General features: G+C 34.4%; 1 protein-coding gene across 3 annotated transcripts in view; it reads right to left on the reverse strand.

Moving 5' to 3' along the window:
* The window catches only part of pdgfrb (platelet-derived growth factor receptor, beta polypeptide), a 53,359-nt gene extending 36,288 nt beyond the window's left edge, over nt 1-17,071 (reverse strand). Inside the window, exons 1-2 of one of the 3 annotated variants that reach the window (XM_048202766.1) lie at nt 16,682-17,071; nt 13,721-13,955 (exon numbers count right to left, since the gene is read on the reverse strand). The gene's annotated coding sequence lies outside the window, so the exon portion shown is untranslated. Of the gene's footprint in view, nt 1-13,711; nt 13,956-16,681 lie in introns of all 3 variants that reach the window. The other 2 variants (XM_048202767.1, XM_048202768.1) reach the window with 2 other exon arrangements.
* Nucleotides 17,072-24,763: the final 7,692 nt, after the last annotated feature.

A 24,763-nucleotide genomic window follows, 5' to 3' on the forward strand; every position in this document is an offset into this window, starting at 1 on the left:
CAAAACCTCACATCTATCTTGAAGCCCATTCACTTTGTTCATCCAACACTGTCCGTCTCTTTCATGGTTATTGGTTAGTTTGGTTTCCCACTACCTAAAACCACAAGAGACCAGCAAGATATTTTCCAATCACCCTCTTATACTCAACTTCGGTCAACCCTAAGTAGGCCTAATGTCTACTACTCAAGTAAGCTGATCTCATCTTCTACATACACTCTTAAATAAAGGTTCTGTGGGGTTCTGTATAGAACCCTAGGGTTCTTGACTCAATTTTAAAGAAAGCTTTATGTCACAAAAGTTCTATATAAAGAGAAATGTCTTTAATGATTGCATAATACTTTCATGTTTAATGGGTTATGGGTTATTATAAAGATTCTGAGATACAGAAGATTTGTATCAAGCAGAGAATATTTGTAAGCAGAGAGTGAAAATGAAAATTTGAGAAAGAGATTTTGTGTCTCTTAAATATATAATGGTACTAAATGATTTGCATATTTATGTACCATGGTAATTAGATGGCACCCTAAGGTATTTCAAAAAATAGCAAAAACATTGGTAATAATATGGTACTTTTTTGCCAGTGTGATGAGGTTAATGATATTGGAATGAAACAAAAGTAAATAAATGCAGTGAATAATTGAATAATTAAAAGTGAATAATTACAGTTACTTCTGATGTAATTGCAACACTGCACTGACTCCATAAAACAATTCTATATAAAAGAATAGTGGATTTAACATCAAAATTTAACGTGAATTTAATGTTAAATTGTATGTTTTAATGTAACCTTCCACCTTTAAATACTTTGGTCAGTTCAAGAATAATTTAAGCAATTTTATATTATTATTTACAAGTTTCATGTCTATCCTTGTATTGTTTCAACTGGTTTAAGTTGATATTTGATTTAGAAAGTAATAAGTAATGCAATACTTTTTAGAAAAAGTAATTAGTACAATAATCTTATTATACTGTTGAATATGTAATTAATAGCTTGTAATTAATTGTAATTAATTACCCAAAACTCAGTACAATGAAGCATTTTGATAAATTAACAATAAAGCAGTGCATGGATCCATTTTGGTAAACAGTTTCTATGTCTAAACAAAATCTCTGCATTGTCATCTCATAATTACGGTAATTCTGACAAGAGAATCAGTGAGCTGCCAGGTTTTCATGCCGTATTGATGTACACTGTAAAAAACATATTTTTCGAAGTTGTATGTAAAACAAATTTTTGAAATACGTTTTACCACTCTAAGCCCGAATAAGTTGGCAAAACTCAAAATTTGAGGCGATCAAAATGCCTCAAAATTTTTAAGTTAAGAAATTCAAAGTTCAAGTAAGCAGAACTGGCAGATTTTTATTTTGTACTCATAAATTTGAACTGTTCTTAACTTGAAATGTTTGACTACACTATTTCATACATTTAACTTAAAACTTTCATGTAACACCAATGTGAACATTTTTATAAGTGTAAACTTAACTAGCTATAACAAGTTAATTCAGAAAATGCTAACTTGCTAATTTGCTAACATGTTAACAAAAGCATGGTATATTGCTGAATGAGTGCAGAAATATAAAGCATTTAACATACTTGCTCTCAAACCAAGCTGCATGCACCACTTGTCACCATGATGGTAATGCTCCAAAAACCCACATTAGAAGAAACTCTTCTAAATTAATTCAAAACAATAATCACTACTAAATCTCCCACTTAACATTAGTCTTGCACAAAAATAAAAAATGAATATAACACTTAATTTAAGCATTTACTCTCCCTTGAGTGCCATGGGCAAAGCATGCTGGGGAAATTCCATTTCTATTTCTAAATTCCAGAAATTAGAAATAGAAATTCCAGCCCAGTTTCAGTTAAACTTAGTTCTTCTAAATTAAAAGAAATGAGTTTAAAAAAAAAAAACCTCAAAACATTTCAGTTTACTTAAAATATATAAGTTCTGTGAACTTGAAATAATAAAAAAAAAAGTGCTAAATACTTTAAAAAAAGTTAATTTGACTGAACTAATTAGTTGAATTTAAGTTTGTCCTACTCAAACCAATTAATTATTTTGAGCATTAGGATTTACAGTACTTCCAAATTTCACGTTTAATTCAATGCATTACTTGTCATTTCTTTTTCATTTGTGAAATTAACAATTTCTGAGTGAAAAATATTTCTACACCCAATTTTTTCCGGTGTATATGCTGACAGCGTGTCTGAGGTTTCAGGCTGCTGGTTTGTAAAAGCATCAGTGAGGAGTGCAGAAATAAGTGTGGTGAGAAGCAGCAGCGAGTACGTTTCATGTGGGAGGCAGCATCACTCACATTAACCGTTCTCTCCTCTCAACTCATTAAGGATGAATTGTAATGGAAAAAAAGCATTTAGAAGCATCCCACATTAAACAGGCGACTCCACAAGTTAAAGTTCGCCTCGTTTTTCTCCCGGTTTCTCGTAATTCTCCAAAGCACTGCAGAATTTTGACTTTATGGCCATGTTTATAACTTTTCGGGCAGACTTCGAGTGACTCGGAGCCAGAGAGATGTCATCAGAGAATGCCAGAATGTTCCATTCCGGATGCAGAGGAACAGGGAAAAACTGCAGCCTGAAGCTATTGGCCACATCTGGAGTTTCAGACCCTTTCCAAAACACAGCCGTTGAAGCCATTAAGGGCGCGATGAAGCACTACGACACAACGTCTACCTGCGTCAGTAGCTCAGTGTGTTTTTGACTGACACGAGAGTATTTGTAAATGTAATAAAAATTGCTATGCATATGATTTGCAAATTAAATTAAATTAAATTAAATTAAATTCCCTCAAGTAGTTGAGGACACTAAAGACTTAGCCATCAGGGTTTAGTAGGGGTGTGATGGGACAGTTAGCTCATGAGACGAGACATAAGACTGGGTTCACGAGAACGAGATGAGATTTTTTACACAATATTTTTAAGAAATCCTCAATGACGAAATACATGACTAGAAAAATAGTCTGCAGGTGCATTTTGAAACTAATCATTGTGTAATGGGTGTCATTTCAGTTCAACTTTCTGAGTATGAATTATCATATGCAGTAAAAGACAACAATGCTCAAGCACTGTAAAAGGTTTTGCCACAAACTCAACTGACTGGCTTCTCTCCTGTATGATTTCAGTCTCTTCAGACTTTAGAACTGTACATAAATTATGAGCCTCTAAACCTTTTGACCTCCTAACTGAACTCCTTTCCACAAATTGATCACAGAAATATAAACAGTATAAATAAAAATGAATAACACAGTTCTCTTAGTCTTATTAAGTGCAAACAATAAGTGCAACCATAATCAAAGTACTCTCTCAATATTGCAAATAGAACAACAAGTGCAAATAGAGACCAAATTTTTCTTCAAGCATGATACAGAGATGAGAGGTGGTTACAACACAGCCCAGCCTAAGATAGCTTTCATATTGGGATATTTGCATGCATCAGGGAGCCGCTCTCAAAGTGCAAGCTATTGAAATCGTGTTTGAATGCGCACTTGTGTTTTACTTTCATGACTGCACTATTTACACTGTAAACAGGGAGCGGCGGTGTTGAGCGCGCATTCTACAAGATAGGCCATTTATCAGACACTTGGGCTCTGTTGTGCAACGAATCCTCTGCCATGGTCTTGTCAGTCACTTACTCTCGTCATGTGATCAGTGAACTCTGCTTCCTGCAGCACTACGCACGGCTCTCGTGTTGGAAGAGCTGGATGGGATTGAAACGACCGTTATCTAACTCAATTAAATTCTAAATTTAATTTCTATAAAAAGCAAAACGACAGTGCAGGCATAATGTAAACGTAGCGGTGGCATAGTCTATCCTAATTTCACCCTCACACTCCATCATAGCGATATCGTGAGACAGCTTTTCACGTCGATGAGAAATCTTGTCACATTTCAATCTCGCGAGATCTCGTGGCACAAGATCTCGTCAAACCTCTAGGGTTTAGCAAACTACAGAATTGAGGAACCGACTCCTTTTCAGTTCATGAGTGTACATTTAAATTGAACCGGCAACAACGCACTGGAAGTTGAATTGGGATGACAGGAAGAAGAATTTTCTGAACTGCAATTCAACACAGCTAATGCATTCTGGAAAATGAAGTGTTCTATTTATACATTCATTGTATCATTTCAAACAGTGTCAGAATGAAGGTTGAAAATAATCGTTTTTCTGCATTTACATGTTTTTGTGTGTGTGTGTGTGTGTGTGTGTGTGTGTGTGTGTGTGTGTGTGTGTGTGTGTGTGTTTGTGTATGTGTAAAAAAAACTTTATTACCATTTTTACCATTGTTACCTTTATTACCATTATAAGTATCTATTTGACCTACTCTACTCGTACTCTCCTGCCCGGTCCCTCAGATCATCCGAGCTTGGTCTTTTGTCCATTCCTCATTTTCGGCTGTCCACTGTTGGTGGTAGGTCATTTAGTGTTAATCCTCCTGAATTATGGAATTGGCTACCCCTTACACTTTGTAATATATCATCTTTGCCTACCTTCAAGATTCAGCTAAAAACGTATTTTTTCAATATGTATTTTGGATAATGTGGCTATTATCTTGCCTTATGTGTTTGTATTGTGTATGTGGAAGTGCAAATATATTGTATAGCACTATGTGAAGCGACCTTAAGCTATGGAAAGGCGCTATATAAATAAAACTTCTTCTTCTTCTTCTTTAAGGAACACATTAAAATAATTTTAAAAAATCCATTCCTTTAAATAATGATAAAAACGAAAACCAACTCACACATAGTCTCAGCAGACCTGCAGGATTTTCTTCTTTCCACAAAGGTGATTATTCAAAATTGCTGAATGAGGAGCTCCAAAGTTTTCAATTCATAGCATGTAAAATATATAAAGTAGAGACATCACTCTCTAACAATCACATGACTGAACTACCAGTTACCCATTTACTGTATCTTTTAAGGACTGATTTTGCAGTTTATGTCAGTTTCACACTTCCTTCTCATACATCGGACAAGTTGTGAAATAAAAAAAAAAAGGTGTTACTAGCCTTGCAAAATCCAAACCACTGTTTTGAGCCATTTCTCAATCTGCTGCTCACAGTAGATTTGTATTTTAGTGTTTGGAAGTGAGTGAAAATTAAAATTTAGGAAAGAGATTGTGAAGGTGGATAAATGTTTCATGCATGTTTGAAATATATCCATTTATCTGTCATTCTAACTTTCAGATCAATCAGTTTGTCTTGACACACTTTCCTTTTTTAGTTAAAAAAATAGTTATATGATATATATTTCTTTTTATTTTACTGTAATTCTACTTCCTTTCATTCAAATTATAATTGCAATTTCAATTCAAATTCAATTTAAATTAATGAACTGAAATGCAAGACATTCTCAATTCAATTCCAAAAGATGTACAACTGTGTTTGCCCCAACATCTTTACAAAAAAAAACTACAATTTTACATTTTCTTAAAAAAAAATATACACCTAAATCAACTGACAATCAACTAACTCACCATCATGATGCTAAACTTTTGTGGGTGGTTGCTAGGGAGTTGTTAGGGAGTTTCTAAGGTGTTCTGAGTGGTCGTTAGGTAGTTTCAAATGATCTTGTCTGAAATTAATCCTGCACTCAAGTCTCAGTGATCTTCTGGTCTGTAGATGTGGTTCACATCTGTCTTTCAGTGGGCACCTGTAGGATTTTTTCACCTGTTTTATGGTCCATCAGGTGAAAATGTTTTATTACTTAGAAAAAAAAAGTACAAAACACCAACCGTAACTATGATCAACAAGTGAAGCTTGCCTTAGTAAACACCACTAAACAATGACTCAAAAAGCTAAAGATGGAATGACTCTGACAGATAAAACAGTCCACCATCACAGTCAAAAACATGAACTCATCAAACCAAACCCTGTCCCTCCAAACAATCTGTCAAACACCCCCACATTAGAAAGACTCAAAGAGAGAGACAGCTTTAAATGATTACAGCTCAAACTCGGACTCACAGTTCAACCAGCCTGCTATCAGAGTGACAGAGAAGGAAAGGAAATGAAGGATGAGGAAGTGGCGGTAGCATTCCTGTGGTGATTGAGGGATGATGAGCGCAAGACCAGAAACACACTCGACAGAAGTACACAGACACGAATGCCTGTTCAACAATCTGCAAGTGTGCGATCTCATAATATTTAATGTGCATTACTAGCTATGTTACATCAACGTAAAAAAAAAACCTGGATGGAAATGAACACATGGAATGGAAACTGTGCTTTATTTGCAAATGGTTTATGTGACTTTTTCAAGTTTAATTTGCATGTTTGGTTAAAACATAGCTATTGCATTATTGTCACAGTAGGAAAATTTAGAACTCAAGAGGGTGATAATGTTTCCTGTGGCTTTAAACCGAATGTTTTATTGTTCAGAAAGATAGACATAAACATGTCAACTTTGCTATGACTGTGGTAGTTTGTAAACTGACTGTAGAATTTCAAACACATTTATAGTGCTCCTTGTGGCAACACTAAGACTGCAAGACAATGCAACTTGAAACTTGACGTAAGACTTTCGTTCATCTTCGGAAAACAAACTAAGATCTTTATGATCTCTCAGGCTTCATTAAAAAGATCTTCACTTGTGTTTTGAAGATGAACGAAAGTCTTACAGGTTTGGAACGACATGAAGCTGAGTAATTCATGACAGAATTTTTATTTTTGGATGAACTAACCCTTTTGATGCAATGCACGAAATCAAATTTGTGTAGCTATAAGCATTTGCATTCGCATAGAAATATCCCCAAAGCTCTGCTGGACTGATCTCTACAATCAACAGAGGTGGACATGGAAACTTTGCATTTCTGTAAAATGACTAAAACACAACGCAAACAGTCATGCACGCAAACATGCCAATGCAAACAAACACACACACACACACACACACACACAAACACACAGTGTTCTGTCTTTCCTAAAGAGAACTAGTTATCTAAAGAAGGTCTAATAATATTTTCTTTGGTCTGTTAAGCCAGTTTTCCCAGTCGAACCCAACACTGTCTCCCTGTGTGTCTGTTTGACTTGGACTGAGTGCAGAGAGACAGACAGAAATTCAGCTCATTTAGATTAATGAAGACAGCATCATCTGTCTTTCTTTCTGCATTCTTGTAATAGCCGTTGGTCATCGTTATTTCTGTGTGCTGTAATCTTGGTGGTCATTAACCGCAGGATGCAGCAGATTAAACAGACACTTGAGTGAACGAGTGAAGGAACTTCACCCTGATGAAAGAAGGAAAACTTCTGCTTGAGTGCCGAAGGAGACTAAAATCTGAATTATACCAATGTTTCTTTGCCATTTACCATGGTAATATCTTAATATTATTTTTTAATGGACATTTACCATGGTAATACTGTAGTTTTTAAGACACAGTACCATATTAATACCTTGAGTTTTGGACAATTAGCAAGAAAATAAAATGGAAAACCATGAAATGGTTTTTAAGATATGATACCATGGTAATACCATGATAGATGATATTGGTCCCACCTGCAAACTCATTTCATTCTTAATGATTACCAATTAATTACTTATAGTGACTTCGGAGAAGAGGATGTTAACAGGACAAAAGGGTAAATAAATTCATAAACTTATAAAAAACTTTTTCTTTTTTTTTTAGATTAGATTCAATTTCATTGTCATTGTGCAGAATACAAGAGCCAATGAATGAATGACTGACCAAATGAATGAATGACCGAATTAATTAAAGACAGAGTGAATTAATTACCAAATGAACTAATTAATGACAGAATGACCGAATAAATGCATTAATGACTGAATGAATTAATGAATTAAAAACCGAATGAATGAATAACCAAATGAACTAATTAATGATCAAATGAATGAATGATTGAATAAATGCATTAATGACTGAATGAATTAATGAATTAATAACCGAATGAATGAATAACCAAATGAACTAATTAATGATCAAATGAATAAATGATTGAATAAATGCATTAATTAATGACTGAATGAATTAATGAATTAATAACCGAATGAATGAATAACCAAATGAACTAATTAATGATCAAATGAATGAATGATTGAATAAATGCATTAATTAATGACTGAATGAATGAATGACAGAATGAATGAATGAATGAATGAATGCATTAATTAATTACTGAATGAATTAATGAATTACAGTTTTTTTTTATTCGCTTTGGTACTATTTTCACAAGTAAGGTGTACATTTTCAAAACTCTTAGTACTAATATCACAACAGATCATCAAAAGTGCATGTTTTTCAAACATTTCAGCATATTTTCAATTGTTTTAGTACAATACGCAAAATCACAAAGTATCCTTTTCACTACACAAAATAAGTGTTTCATCTATATAAATGTTTCATTTGCAGTAACTGCCTTTCATAATGCTATTACTATAAAAATTTTGATTTGCATCTCTTTTCCTTCGGTTTAATACATTTGTCTATTATTTAATCCAACTGAACTTAAAGGTTAATCAATGGATCATTTGGTACACCTATAGATATCTATAGATATTGATTCTATAGGCAGTTTCTATAGAATTTGTTTGCAATTTTGGATATGGATAATCAAATGTAATTAATTATAAGCAATTTATCTTAGATGATGACCACAATTTTCAAAGTGTGTGTGTGGTCCTGCAACACTGCATTGTGAACCAAATGTTCCAACAAGGATGGTAATACCAGTAATTTTAGACCTTGTTTGGACTTTTTTTTTTTTTTTGGTCCCCATGAGGAAAACAGCTTATAAATCAAATGAAATTATATTTTTATAAAATGTAAAAATGCAGAAAGTTTTCTGTGATAGGTACGTTTAGGGGTAGGGTTAGTGTAGGGGATAGAATATACAGTTTGTACAGTATAAAAACCATTACGCCTATGGAGAGTCCCCGTAAACCACATATACCAACGTAACGTCTATAAGATCAGTTATAGATTCAGTCATATGGTACAGTGAGAACATTTACTGTATTGGCAGCAAACACTGTTCTGCATAAAACCTCATGACTGTGTCATACTTCACACCTTTTGATAACACACTGAATAGATACTATTACAAACTTGAAGGATTTTCTGTCAATTATGTAATTTAGGTAATGTAAGTGTATTTTCTAATTGTGGCATCTGTAACCTGTGTAAATGTTTCAGCAACAAGGGCGATTTGAAACATGTATCTTGCATTGTTTGCTATTGAATTAACTGATTGTTAAAAGTACTAAACTGAAAGAAGATCATACTGTTGTGTTTCGGTGATTAAACCAAATGTTCTCATTACATATTACAATGATCTTGTGTTTGAAACAGTGATTATGTAAAATGAAACTTGTACAGCTAGAATGAAAGCATGAGATCAGGCTTTGAAAGAATGACTAGCTGTGTTACAAGTGTGATCAGTTTGGATTTTTGTACTAAGAGTTTTGAAAATGTACACCTTACTTGTGAAAATAGTATCAAAGCGAATAAAAAAGCTGTAATGACTGAATGAATGAATGAATGAATGAATGACCGTCTGAATGAATGACCAAACGAATTAATGAATGAATGACAGACTGAATGAATTCATTAATGGCCGAATGAATGAATGAATGATTGAATGAATGAATGACAGAATGAATGAATGAGTGAATGACAGAATGAATGAATGAATTAATGACCGAATGAATGAATGAATGACAGAATGAATTAATGACCGAATGAATGAATGAATGAATGAATGACAGAATGAATTAATTAATGACCGAATGAATGAATGAATGACAGAATGAATGAATGACAGAATAAATGAATTAATTAATGACCAAATGAATGAATGACTGAATGAATGACCGACTGAATTAATGACCAAATGAATGACCTGAAAAAATAATGACCGAATGAATGAATAACCGAATGACTGAATGAATGACTGACTGAATGAATAAATTACCGAATGAATGAATGACTGAATGAATGAATAATAGTTTTTTTTTTAGATTAGATTCAACTTTGTCATTGTGCAAAGCCAATTAAATGTAGTGCAAAATTCAGAATTAGATAATAGCACTGAATTTAATGAATGAATGAATGAATTTTAAAATATTTAAAAGCTTAACATGGGACAAATGCTGCAAATTAACTATTATCTAGAGGCATATACATAGTTTATCTGCAGCTTAGTTGATCAGTATTACTATTCTGTATTGTATCTTTGAAGCAATCAAAGATGTACTTTCTGAAATGTGTTTTGTGTGTTTTGTGATTCAGCACAGCAGATCATGTCGGCACACGGGGGTCTTTGCGGTTCTGCCTGACCCTGTTCATGAGCTCCACTCATCCGCTGCTAATGGGGAGCACATTTTTCATGGGACTGGTATGCAGCCCAGATGAGGGGGGTCAGGAAACAGCTGGTGACGCAGCAGTCATAGAGCGATCCATCCGCCCCAACAACTCGATTTCACTCCTGACAGTCCTATCGCAGATATCGCATTCACTCATGCCTTACTCACACGCATGACTAATAACAGCCTGTTCTGGAGGAACTGGACAGAAACTCCTCATGACACAACAATGAGTTGAATGAGAACCGCATGAGTAATGGGACTTTCTAGTACGCCGTGCCATGAAGGTACTGCACCAGCGCATTAGCATACGAGAGCTTTGGAAACTGAGATCAGCTGTTGAACATCTGTGTGACTTACAGCCCAGACTGATCGAAATATATACAAAATCCTTCGCTTCAGATAACTGTCAGTGCCAATGAACTACAGCCGGCTTCTACAAATGTTTGGGTTGTAGTGCAAAATCATTCATGCACAAAACATTTTGTAAACACTGTATACCTTATTTCAATAATGCCATTTTTATAATTCTCCAACTATTTTACAACTATAAATATATATCCTGGATAAATGCATGGATGGATGAATGCAGACAGTACATATATATATAGCCTCTCTCTCTCTCTCTATATATATATATATATATATATATATATATATATATATATATATATATATATATATATATATATATGTATATATATATATATATATATAGATGGTGGTGGTGAGATGTAAGGTGTGGCTTTTCATGTGGTTAACATGATCCAAATACTATGGAAGATCAAATTTAACCCTATAAAATTTACCCTTTAAAAGATGAGTTACACTTTTTACAGATGTTCCTGTTTTTGTTAATGAACAAGTATTTACATCTGCATCCTAATTTAAGATACTGCTACTGTCAACTCAAGCTACTGACAGAAAATGTGTAATATTTATTTGTGAAATGTTGACCTGTTTGGCAAGTGTTTTTCATGTTCTGATAATAAAACCACAATTATCTGTTCCACAACTTTCACTCAGGAGCAAAAATCTGCCTTTAAACTTGAAATAAATAAAGATCGGACATTTATTGTGATAATTATCAATATCGACTGATATGAACAACTTTCTTGGCCATGTCGTATGTCTTTTTTTGGCCATATAGCAACACACTGTATACAGTGCTGCTTGAAAGTTTGTGAACTACTTGCAGAATCTGTGAAAATGTGAATAATTTTAACAAAATAAGAGGGATCATACAAAATGCATGTCATTTTTAAGTAAGATATTTTACATAAACAATGTTTACATAAAGTCCACAAGACAAAAAAACTAGCTGAATTTATAAATATGACCCAATTCAAAATTTAATGAACCCTTGATTCTTAATACTGTGTGTCATTACCTGGATGATCCACATTTGTTTTTATGTTTTGTGATGGTTGTTCATGAGTCCCTTGTTTGTCCTGAGCAGTTAAACTGCCAAATATTCTTCAAAAAAATCCTCCAGGTCCCAAAAATTCTTCAGTTTTCCAGCATCTTTTGCATATTTGAACCCTTTCCAGCAGTGGATGTATGATTTTGAGATCCATCATTTCACACTGAGGACAACTGAGGGACTCAAACACAACTATTAAAAAGGTTCAAACATTCACTGATGCTCCAGAAGGAAACACAATGCATTAAGACCTGGGGGGTGAAAACTTTTGAATTTGAAGATCAAGGAAACTTGATTTGTCTTCTGGCAAACATTTAAGTATCCTCTGTTGCTTCCGAAGGGCGGTACTAAATACTAAAAAAAAAAGATATTTAAACAAAATAAGAAAAATTTGTACATCTTCATCCAGTTCAAAAGTTTTCACCCCTGACTTTTAATGCATCGTGTTTCCTTCTGGAGCACCAGTGAATGTGTTAACCCTTTTTAATAGTTGTGTTTGAGTCCCTCAGTTGTACTCACTGTGAAAAGATGTATCTCAAAGTCGTACAGTCACTGCTGGAAAGGGTTCAAACCCGCAAAAGATGCTGGAAATCTGAAGAATTTTTGGGACCTGGAGGATTTTTCTGAAGAACAGAGTTTAGTTTAACTGCTCAGGACAAACAAGGGACTCATGAACAACAACCATCACAAAACAAAAAAAACAAAAAACAGCCGTAGATCATCCAGGTAACCACACACAGTATTAAGGATCAAGGGTTCACAAACTTTTGAGTGGGTTGTTTTTATAAATTCAGCAATTTTTTTGTCTTGTGGACCATATGTAAAAAAAAAATATGTAAAATGTCTTGCTCAGGACAGTACTAAATAAAAAATAACATGCATATTGTATGATCCCTCTTATTTTGTTAAAATTATTCACATTTTCACAGATTCTGCAAGGGGTTCAAAAACTTTCAAGCAGCACTGTATATGTGTATATATACATATATACATATATATATATATATATATATATATATATATATATATATATATATATATATATATATATATATATATATATATATATACACACACACACACACACACACACACACATGCATATAACCATCGATCTGTTTAAGATCAAAAATAAAGAGCTTTTAGAGATTATTTGGGGACATAGGCTCATCATAATGATGTAAACAATGTGACATTTGCTTTACGCTTTTATCAAAATGTTTGTAAGCAGCATAAGATAAAAGTCATGAATATAAACAACTAGATTCTGGTATGCTGTCGGTCTTTAAATGCTGTTATACGACACATACAAACACTGCTGAGAAAAGACAGAGAGAGTTTCAATGACAGCAGAAGTGTTCAAATAAACCATCACCACCGCAGTTCAACACACAAAAAGGACAACACCACATTATAACACCTCACAAAACCAAAATAAACATCCGATGTTGACGAGCGTGTGTAAAGGTGTTCAAATACAGACTGTAAAACACAGATTTGTTTGCTCTCGCTGAACTCAGAACATTCTCATTCAAATGCAACGTGTTTAAAACACAAACAGCAGAAATGGGCCTTTCCCAAATAAAAGCTGAAAAAGTCTCATGGAAAACACGTACTGCATCTCTTGGATGAGATATCTCTCACAATGGCTGTCTATCATTGCCCACATCTAGGTGAAAACACTGAACTTCTTCATGACAGAACATGCACTAACCTACAATAACATAAGAGGGTTACAAATGAGGTGAAGTTTAGTCTACAATCTTACCATCTAACTTCTGGAAAATATCACATTTCTGCTGACAAGCTTCTTTTACAGCTTTGTTTTCACTGTTTATCCTGGAAGTCATTTGGTAAGACTACAAAAATATTTCAAACTAGCGTTTTTCCAAAACCTCCTGGAGTAAAACACACCAGAATCGAAAGGAAATGACAGTTAAATCCACTCACATCTCTTACCTTTAACAGCTCAGACGCCTGGACGTCAGATCAAAAGCATGTCCAGGAAAAGCCTCCGTTCTTGCTATCTTATCGCCTTATGCCTCTCTTCGTCTCTGTCTCTCTCGACGTGTGAGCAACAGCGTCCAATTATCTGCCGTTTTGTAGTGGTTGCACATACAGCTGCGTGAGGGAGGGATGGAGCTAAAGCTTCGGTCTCCAGGGTCCCAGACGGAGAGGAGGTTGGGCAGCAGATCTGTTTATTTAGTCAAATGACCACAGCAGGGCTCACTCACTCGCTAGTAAAACCAACATCCCTACAAAGGTACCACAGACTAAAGCCTAATGCAGTTAATAACAGAAAAGTCACAGATGAGATCTCCTTTAATGTCTTGACTATTTCTGAAAAGAGAGAGTTTTGTTTAAGTCTCCTGTTTCTTCTGAAAAAAGACCCCAATAATCTCACGTGTCTCAGAAGTTGAGTTGAATTTCAGAAGAATCTCAACAATGTCTCAAACTGTGCTTAGAATTGCAATCTGCAATCAAAAGTCAATATGAATTATGTGAGCTGCTCTCCACATTCATTTTATTGCTTACTGAATGATGACTAGTGACTCATTCGGGTCTGTTTTAAGAGAAACACCTTTATCTTTTACTTGATTTGCTTGAATGAGTAACTGAGAACACCATTAGACTCACTTTTAAAAGTCTGGGGTCAGTAAGATTTTTTTAATGTTTTTGTTTAAGTTTCTTCTGCCCACCAAGACTGCATTTATTTGATCAAAAATACAGTAAAAACAGCAATATTGTGAAATATTATTACAATTCAAAATAAATGTTTTCTATCTGAATATATTGTACACTGTCATTTATTTCTGTGATGCAAAGCTGAATTTTCAGCATCATTACTCCAGTTTTCAGTGTCACATGATCCTTCAGAAATCATTTAAATTTGCTGTTTAAGAAACATTTCTTTTTGTTATCAGTGTTGAAAACTATGAAAGCTTGTTTTCGCCATGAAATAAAAAATAAAAAAGCTAATTGCAACTTTGTATCTCACAATTCTGACTTTTTTTTCTCAGAATTACGAGATATTAACTCACAATTGCGAGTTATAAAGTGAAAATTGTGAGTTATAAAGTCAGAATTGTGTGATATAATGTCAGAATTGCAAGTTTTAAAGTCAGAATCGTGAGTTATAATCAGAATTGTGTGATATAAAGTCAGAATTGCGAGTTTTAAAGTCTGAATTGCGAGTTATAATCAGAATTGTGTGATAAAAAGTCAGAATTGCGAGTTTTAAAGTCAGAATTGCGAGTTATAATCAGAATTGTGTGATATAAAGTCAGAATTGTGAGTTTTAAAGTCAGAATTACGAGTTATAATCAGAATTGTGTGATATAAAGTCAGAATTGCGAGTTATAATCAGAATTGTGTGATATAAAGTCAGAATTGTGAGTTTTAAAGTCAGAATCGTGAGTTATAATCAGAATTGTGTGATATAAAGTCAGAATTGCAAGTTTTAAAGTCAGAATTGCGAGTTATAATCAGAATTGTGTGATATAAAGTCAGAATTGCAAGTTTTAAAGTCAGAATTGCGAGTTATAATCAGAATTGTGTGATATAAAGTCAGAATTGCAAGTTTTAAAGTCAGAATTGCGAGTTATAATCAGAATTGTGTGATATTAAGTCAGAATTGAAAGTTATGAAGTCAGAATTGTGTGATATAAAGTCAGAAGTGCGAGGTTTAAAGTCAGAGTTGCAAGTTATAAAGTCGAGTTATAAAGTCAGAATTGCGAGTTTTAAAGTCAGAATTGCGAGTTATAATAAGAATTGCCTGATATAAAGTCAGAATTGCAAGTTATAAAGTCGAGTTATAAAGTCAGAATTGCAAGTTATAATCAGAATTGTGTGATATAAAGTCAGAAGTGCGAGGTTTAAAGTCAGAGTTGCAAGTTATAAAGTCGAGTTATAAAGTCAGAATTGCGAGTTTTAAAGTCAGAATTGCGAGTTATAATAAGAATTGCCTGATATAAAGTCAGAATTGCGAGTTATAAAGTCGAGTTATAAAGTCAGAATTGCAAGTTATAATCAGAATTGTGTGATATAAAGTCAGAGTTGCGAGTTATAAAGTCGAGTTATAAAATCAGAATTGCCAGTTTTAAAATCTGAATTGCGACGAGTTATAAAATCAGAATTGTGTGATATAAAGTCAGAATTGCGAGGTTTAAAGTCAGAATTGCGAGTTATAATAAGAATTGCCTGATATAAAGTCAGAATTGCGAGTTATAATAAGAATTGCCTGATATAAAGTCAGAATTGCGAGTTATAAAGTCGAGTTATAAAGTCAGAATTGCAAGTTATAATCAGAATTGTGTGATATAAAGTCAGAGTTGCGAGTTATAAAGTCGAGTTATAAAATCAGAATTGCCAGTTTTAAAATCTGAATTGCGACGAGTTATAAAATCAGAATTGTGTGATATAAAGTCAGAATTGCAAGGTTTAAAGTCAGAACTGCGAAATAAAGTCGCAATTCTGAGTTTTTCTCGCAATTGTGAGAAAAAAGTCTGAATTGCGAATTTATTTCGCAGTTCTGACTTTATAACTCGCAATTCTGACTTTATATCATGATAACTCGGAATTGCGAGAAGAAAAGTCAGAATTGTGAGAAAAATTTGCAATTACCTTATTTTAATTAAGTAGCAGAAACAAGCTTTTATAGAAAACAGTTGTGGTGCTTGATATTTTTGTGGAAACTGTGATGCATGCTATTTTTCAGGATTCTTTGATGAATAGAAAGTTCAAAAGAATAGCATTTATTTGAAACAGAAATCTTTTGTAACATTATAAATGTCTTTACTGTCACTTTTGATCAATTTAATGAGTATTAACTGAATAAAAGTATAATTTCCTTTAAAAAATGAACTATGAAAGAGCAACCTTTGAGCAATGACATTTTCCTGAAAACAAAAACAGCCATACCGTGTGGAGTGGGAGGCCTCTCTGAACGCGGCGGTGTCTTTCTTCCAGTGGTTTGGTAGACCTGAGGAAACACACAACAACACGAGCCCAGCCAGAACTCCTCAGCAACAGTCGCCCGTTTCTGTTTCGCTGAAAACACGAGCCGCAGGAAAATGAGATGGATTTTGGCAACTCTCACAATGAACTGCCCTGCTGAAGAGAAGAAAAGAAGAAGAAACAAAAAGAGGAGAGAAAGTTCTTTTCAGGCCAGAAAAGCACTCTGTGCAGACAGCACTCGAGCCAGAATCAAAAATGGAAAATGTAATGGTATAAAGTGCGGTTTTGGTGGAGGGAAGGTGTGTCAGTAGCAGCGTATGGTGCTGAGAGCTCACGCATACACATATACAAAGTATGAGGGTCTGTTTTCAATCTTGGCTTTTCTGCTCTCTTTCTCTCTCTCTCTCTCTCTCTCTCTCTCTCCCGGGCAGCAAGCAGTGTAGCTTGCAAATTCATAACAACATCCAACAGCTGAGTAAGACCTTTTCACTTTATTACAGGGGGAGAGAGAGAGAGAGAAGTTGTTGGCATTCACCCTGTAATTGTGTGAGTGAACACAAAATGTCCTGATCAACTGAGACTCATTAGAGGCCTTGAACAGACACACATGAGCTGCAACAACAAGATACACACAAAAGCGCAGGAATAAAAGGTTCTGTGCCAAAGAATTACAATGCTGGCTTGTCACAGACATTTTGTTATTGTACATTCCTGGGTTTAGTTTTTTTTTTCCTGCTTAAGATGTTGAAATGCAAAATGTGATTGCTGTATCACATTTGTATTAAAGGGATACACATAAAAATAAGGGGAAACAAAAGAAGATATTTTGAAGAATGTTGGTAACCAAGCAGTTGATGGGCACCATTGACTTCCATAGTATGGACAAAAACATTTCCATGGGGCCCATCAACTGTCTTCTTACCGACATTCTTCAAAATATCATCTTTTGTGTCCAGCAGAAGAAAGAAACTCATACAGGTTTGGAACAACTTGAGGGTGAGTAAATGATGACAGTATTTTCATTTTTGGGGGAACTGTCCCTTTAAAGTAAGCAGCCATTTTGTTGTTCCTGTGTCGCAATGGTACCTACTTAAAACAAGAAAAATTCATTCAAAGACCCAAATAACTCAATTACAATTTGTGTGACAAAGCTGACACAGAAAATAGACACACAATTACATAAAATAATGAAAATCAACCACTCACCAGAGTCTTTGTGGCCTTGTTGAATCATAGCAGGTGAATTGGGAACAAGGAGGACCATCAGGATGAAGATTGACCTGATTTTACAAATGTTTTCATAAATATCTGACATGTTCACCACAAGCACTGTGATACACTGACCCAAACAGCTGTAAAAGCTAATAAAGGAGTTAAGGCATAGTTCACACCAAGGACGATAACGTCAACGATAAAAACATTTTTAAAAATCGTTCTAAATGTACAATAATAGCAGAGTCCACACCGCAAATATAACGATAATAACTACACAGAGAAACGATATCGTTGGAATCAACGATATTTTTCTAGCTAATGAACAACAAAAGACATTGACAGCCAATCACAATCCATCGAGCTCGAGCATTTAAAGCGACAGACAACATAACGGCCGCCAGCGCGCGCTTACAACAAAACAATATAGTTATCTCTAGTTATCATTCTTGGTGTGAACAGGCCTTTAGTAGTTTAAAAAAATATATACATATTTATATTTATATTACTCAATAAGGCGAGTGTATTGATGAGCACGTTGTGTTTCACGAAGCCTTTCCTTCTTTCAGCACCAATTTGATTCAAATTGGTGCTTCGGAACGCGAATCACGAATCGTTTGATTCAAATCGAAGCTTTGGAGAGCGATTCAAAGTCATGCGAAACGCGAGACACAGATATTAGTTGTCAGGAACAGCATTCAACTATAAATGAATTTAAATTATAAATTAAATAAATTATTAATAATAAATAAATTTAAAAAATTGATTATAAATATAATATTCAGTTATATTTGACTTATTGAATACTGCATTTTCAGTCACAATCAAGTAAGATTGTGAGCTGCATAATAATTAAAAATAAGTAAATTATTAAGCAAACCACATCACTGAATTTATGTTATAGATGGGCATATGCGTGTAATTTATGGCTTAATATAGCCTTTGATTTAGCTATTTCTAAAACAGTTCAGCTGAAACTTTCTTTTACACTCTTCTCTCAAACAAATGCCAGGTCATTTTAGCTTTACAAGCAGCATTAATTTCAAAGAAACTGATTGAAAATGCAGATAGGCCTATAAGATGTAGCCTAATTTGGTTCAGCGGCCGAGTCTGGCATCAATAAACTGGAATAAAACTAATAAAGTCATGTTTTTATTTAAAAAAAAAAAAAAATGTTTGGCACCCTTATAAATATTGTTTTGTTTTAAGGAAGGAACAAACTGTCCAAATACACAAAGTTATGAAAATCTGTCTGTTAGATGAATCAAAAACAAGAGAGAGAGACATCAACACAGAGCTGGGTCTGTGAAACGTATGGTTTCGTCCGTCTGTGAAAGGCCTGAAAATATCATCTGCCCCACTCAGTAAACATCCTTTAATTACAAACAATGTGAATGAGACTGTTATGAGATAAGTTTGATTAAACTCTGACCACACACGAGCCGAATGCAGATGGACCCAGATATTTCCAATGAGCCTGTGCTGCTATTCATCTTCATGTGTGTCTGACAGAAAGCATATATCCACACACACACAAACATGTGCATATACATCAGAAAAACTATACACAAACATATGCAGCAGTTCTCAACCCACACACACACACACACACACACACACACACACACACACACACACACACACTCACGCACACAAACAAAACATACAGTCTTTATGTTCTGTGACCTACTGACTGAACATTTATTTGACTTTTCCACAGACCAACCAGTGTTTGACTGAGTGAGAGACAAAAAACGTCTGGCAAAAGAGAGAGAAAAAAGATTTTAAGGTGAAAATGCTGATGTAATATGAGCACAGCACTAAAATGAGTGTCTGGCAGAAGTTTTGTCTGCCTTAGTGATTCTGACATCCGTTGCACATAAACACTGACCCAGGATCAGCTCTCCTGTGGCTCAGACTCACTTTGTTGGCTCGGTTGGGCGTCTACGAGCTGATCTCGGGTCAGATGCTGTGGTGCGTCATCATTAGTCAGACTGAGTTGAGGACAGTAAACAGAAGCACCGGAGCATGTGGCTCTCAGAGCTTGGCATTCTCTCACAGCTCACTTTATCTGCAGCCCGTCTCATAAAGAGCCACTGAAGGAACTAATTGGTCAGGCCTCTGTCAGTAAATGGTGTGTGTGTGTGTGTGTGTGTGTGTGTGTGCGTGTGTGTGTGTGTGTGTGTGTGCGTGTGTGTGTGTGTGTGTGTGTGTGTGTGTGTGTGTGTGTGTGTGTGTATGAGTGTGTGTGTGACTGTCTTTTGGTATTTGGGAGGAGGAGGTGCTTCCTTTTAAAGTCTCTAAATGTTGGAATGTCACCGTAACACACTCAATTCAAAAACAGCTCATTAACAGACACACACACACACACACACACACACACACAAAGAGAGAAAAGAGACATACACACACGTTGATGTACCTATCATGAGGACATTCCATAGGCGTAATGGTTTTTATACTGTACAAACTGTAAATTCTATCCCTTTACACTACCCCTACCCCTAAACCTAACCATCACAGAAAACTTTCTGCAATTTTACATGTTTACATTGTAATACCAGTGTAATAACCATGTCATTAGCAGTGGGAAAGTTACTTTGAAAAGTAATGCATTACAATAATGCGTTAATCCCTTAAAAAGTAACTCATTGCATTACTTAGTTACTTTTTAAGAAAAGTAATGCATTACGTTACTTTTGAGTTACTTTTTTTCACCTGGGTTGGTCTTGTTTTTTTTTTTAATAACAAAAAAAGTTCTATTTTTGGGCTGAAGGAAATGCACTTCAACGCGTGTACAGTAGAGGGCGCAGCTCAAACAAAACCTGTGCTGCCGTTCTGGATAACAGAAGAATAACATTTACTTCATCAATAAAAACAAAAAGTCTAAAGTAATTTTTACTTATTTAACTAAATCATCTAAGGTCAGCAGCAAGTACATTGGTCAATAAAGTGAGATTAAATGCATAAAAATATTTGTTTCATTTAACATATTTAATTATTGAAAGTTTGCATAATATTTTGAACTTGCATTAATTATTTAAAAAAAAAAACTCAGACATTTTGTTGTAAATTTTAAAAGTAATGCATTACTTTACTAGTTACTTGGAAAAGTAATCTGATTACATAACTCAAGTTACTTAATACATTACCCTCAACACTGCTCAATTGCTTTATATATGTGAGTACTCATAAATCATGTAAAACACACACACATGAAAAATCATGTTAACCACACATGAGACAGACACAATAGATAATAGAGATTGACTATAGAATGCTGCTGAGCACAAAAATGTATGCAATTATTGGGCAATCTTATAAAGTGGCATTTATCATAAGCAAACACACTGAATACCTTAGCAACTGCATAGAAACACCCTGGCAACCATCTATAACATCAAAGCACCACTCTATTAAAATATATTAAAGTATTTAGTAATTATTATTAAAATATGCAACATGTTTTATTGCTGTTGTCCATTAATGTGTAAAAAACAATTGCATTTTGGTAACATACTTGTTTAGATACTCTATGTGCATAAATCCAGTGTTTTTGCTTTTAGAATTATTAAAGAACCAAAAGGAGAAATATGACTTTCAAGTTGCAGTAGACATTTTTCCTCTATTAGAACAGACAGATTTCCTCATGAGCGATGATGTTAATGTGATCCGAACAGACATTAATCCCTATTGAGATTAATAAACAGTTAAATATGAATGTGGCGTCTCGCAGAGGGAAATATCTTGACGGATAACTGCAGCGCCACACGTCCTGCTTAAAGAGCTGTGGTTTAGATGGCACTAACAGATGTTTGAGAAATGCTGAGTGTGAAACTAATCTCTATATATCTGGCCCAGAAACAGCACAACTAACAATAAACCTCGATCCTGCTTTTATAATCTTATTATCTTTTTATATATTTTAAGCAGAACATCTGGTGAACTTTGAGGAAAACTTTACTGTGGGTGGAATTGGTCTTTTCCAGTAAATACATCTTAAGAGCTGTTTATTTTTGTTTAGGAAATGAGACAAGAGTTCCTGTGCAGCACTGTATGTTGACATATGGATATTTTGAGCATGTGTTGCATAAATTTTGCATAAACTAAATTATGCATTTCAGGAAATAAAACAGATAGACATAAAATATGCAGACACAAAACAGATATGCATAACAGAATAATCTGAAGGGATTGATGCTATTTCACCTACATTACGTTACTTCAAAAAAGATTTACATTTGCCATTAAGTCACATTACTTACACATTTACACACAGCATGCATGCAACTGAAACATGTCTAAAATAAGTATTATTATTATTAATAAAAAATATGAAAAGTTTGCTTCATTATTTTACACAAATGTTTCTCCATGAGTTTGATTCTTTGCATTTGGAGATCAAAGGGTTTGGGTCGCTTCATAAGGCTGTAGAGCTGGACTGTTTCAAATATGACTGATAAACATGAAACATGCTGAAGTCAGAGCTCAGACTCTCATCTCAGACAGGAAATGGAGGAGGAGAGATGGCCAATCCCAAACGCTGCTCAAGGATCAACTTTGTGTGTGTGTGTGTGTGTGCGCGCACTTGAGAATGCTTATTTTTAAGCGGACAAGAGGGGAAAGTAAGGAAAAATGTGTGTGCATCTCTGTGAGAAAGAGAGAGTGAAAAATTGCATGCATGGGAGAACATTTGACACAGTGCAGATTAAAATGCTTAGAAACATTTGTGTGAATGTGAAACAATAGTTTCTTACATTTGTTTGTGTGTGAACCTGGGTAAATTTTAGTTACTAAACATATTACTGATTGAGAATATTATTGATACATCTTTATATACCTGTTTGGTACTTATACACAACACTTACCTATACCTCCTTTTACTTACCTGGAGTGTGAAATGTGTTAATGTAGGTCTGCTTGAAAATTAAAGCTTAGCTCATAATTAATATTAATACTAGAGGTGTAATAATTTAAATATTTAGTTGAGAGCAGAGGTGTAAAGTATTTGAGTAAATGTAATTAGTTACTGTCCTTGAGTATTTGGCTATTTTGGCTACTCTTAAGTTTTACTGAGTATCAAAGATATTAGCAACTTACTCTTTACCTGACTACATTTTTGAATAAGCATGTGTACTCTTTGCTCCACTGCATTTGTGATGAGCAATGAAATTAGCAATATTGCCATCTACAGGGCACTGCAAGTACTACATCTTGTGTGTTTTGCCCTTACTCACCGAAAGGCTACTTTATGTAAATGCGAGTGCATTAGCAAGTAGTTGTAAATCTCTAGTGTTTTATATGAGATGAGGACATGACTGTAGGCGCTGATGCACATCCAGTGCAAGAAGGCTTTGACTTTTTAATTTTACTTAACATTATTTTATTTATGTTATACTGAAGAGATTTGGTGACTTGTAACTTGTAATGGAGTCATTTTCACTGTAAGGTATCTGTACTTAAGTATGGTTTTCAGTTACTCTTTACACCTCTGGTTGAGAAACAAATTACCAGAACCTGGTTCTTCAGAACTTGGGAGAAGTAAATCCTAACAGGGCAGGGGTGCAACATGTGTATATAAATACAATATATGGGTAGTTGATGACATGGATTTTTTTAAAGGATGATAAATATATATGAATAAAGGAAAGTGTATGTTTTAGATCAGAGAAAGTGTACATTTTAGATTCTGTAACCACTTTAAATAACATTCTGTATTTGTCATATAGTGTCAAATGTTTTTGTAAAGGTTTATTCCATGATTGAGTGTAGCATGTCACATCATGCATGACATCTTTCCAAATTCAGTTTTATTGTTATTTTTTGCACATTTTTGTTCAATCCATTTGCACTACAATGTAATGAATGTCACAACTCACATAGTAATTCATGTCATACTAAGTAAGCTTTAGACTGGGAAAAGTTCTCATTAATATTCATTATCAGGTTCTGAGGAGGATCGGTGATATTTCAGTCATTACAGTACATGAAAAATCTTCCGTCATGGGAATCAGTGTTGCCAACTAATTTTCAGGGGAAGTTACTAAATGACGTTGTGATGTCATTGCTTGATGACGTCATTATGTAACCATAACGCAAAAATACATATTCTAAGAAATTATAGTGTATTAGTAGTTACATTCGTATTGTATTTTCTGTTTTAGGTTTACACAGGGTTACAACTTAACGGATAATGTCCGGGGAAAAAATTACCAGTGCCTTTTAACTGTGTTTCTACATATTTTCATTCTTAAAGTGTGTCTATAACTGATCAGCAATTATAGGTACAAGCTAATAACAAGGTGTATCATAAATGAATTATTGAACATTTGCAGGTAGCAACTTAATTCACAAACGATCAATGGTTTCCTCTTTTTGTGTAAGAGGGAAAATGCATAATACCTTTTTTATTATTTGAGACACTTTTTTTAAAGTTGCTAAAAGTTGCCAAATAAATTTTAAAAATGGCTGTTGCTAGGTGTTTTTTTGTTTGTTTTTTGAAAAAAAAAAAAAAAAGTTGCTAGGGTAGTCTGAAAAGTTGCTAAAACTAGCAGCAAAATTGCTAAGTTGGTAACACTGATGGGAATGACTTTGAAGTGACTATCTGTGGTAATGAGAAAGGAAGACAAATTCCTTTAGTGAGTGTCTGACAGCTGTTTACTGCCCCCCTGAGGCCGAAGAGACGGAAAAATCATCTTCCCAGCCTTCTAAGAACAAGATAAAGATCTCAAAATTACCATGTGCAAATTATTTAACAATCTCTACGTTTTATATTTAGTGTGACAAGAAAAATTGAACCAAACAGCAAAACAGAACTCAGAACTTTTCTTTTTT

The sequence above is a fragment of the Megalobrama amblycephala genome, linkage group LG9 (assembly GCF_018812025.1).
Source record: "Megalobrama amblycephala isolate DHTTF-2021 linkage group LG9, ASM1881202v1, whole genome shotgun sequence".
Classification (NCBI taxonomy): domain Eukaryota; kingdom Metazoa; phylum Chordata; class Actinopteri; order Cypriniformes; family Xenocyprididae; genus Megalobrama; species Megalobrama amblycephala.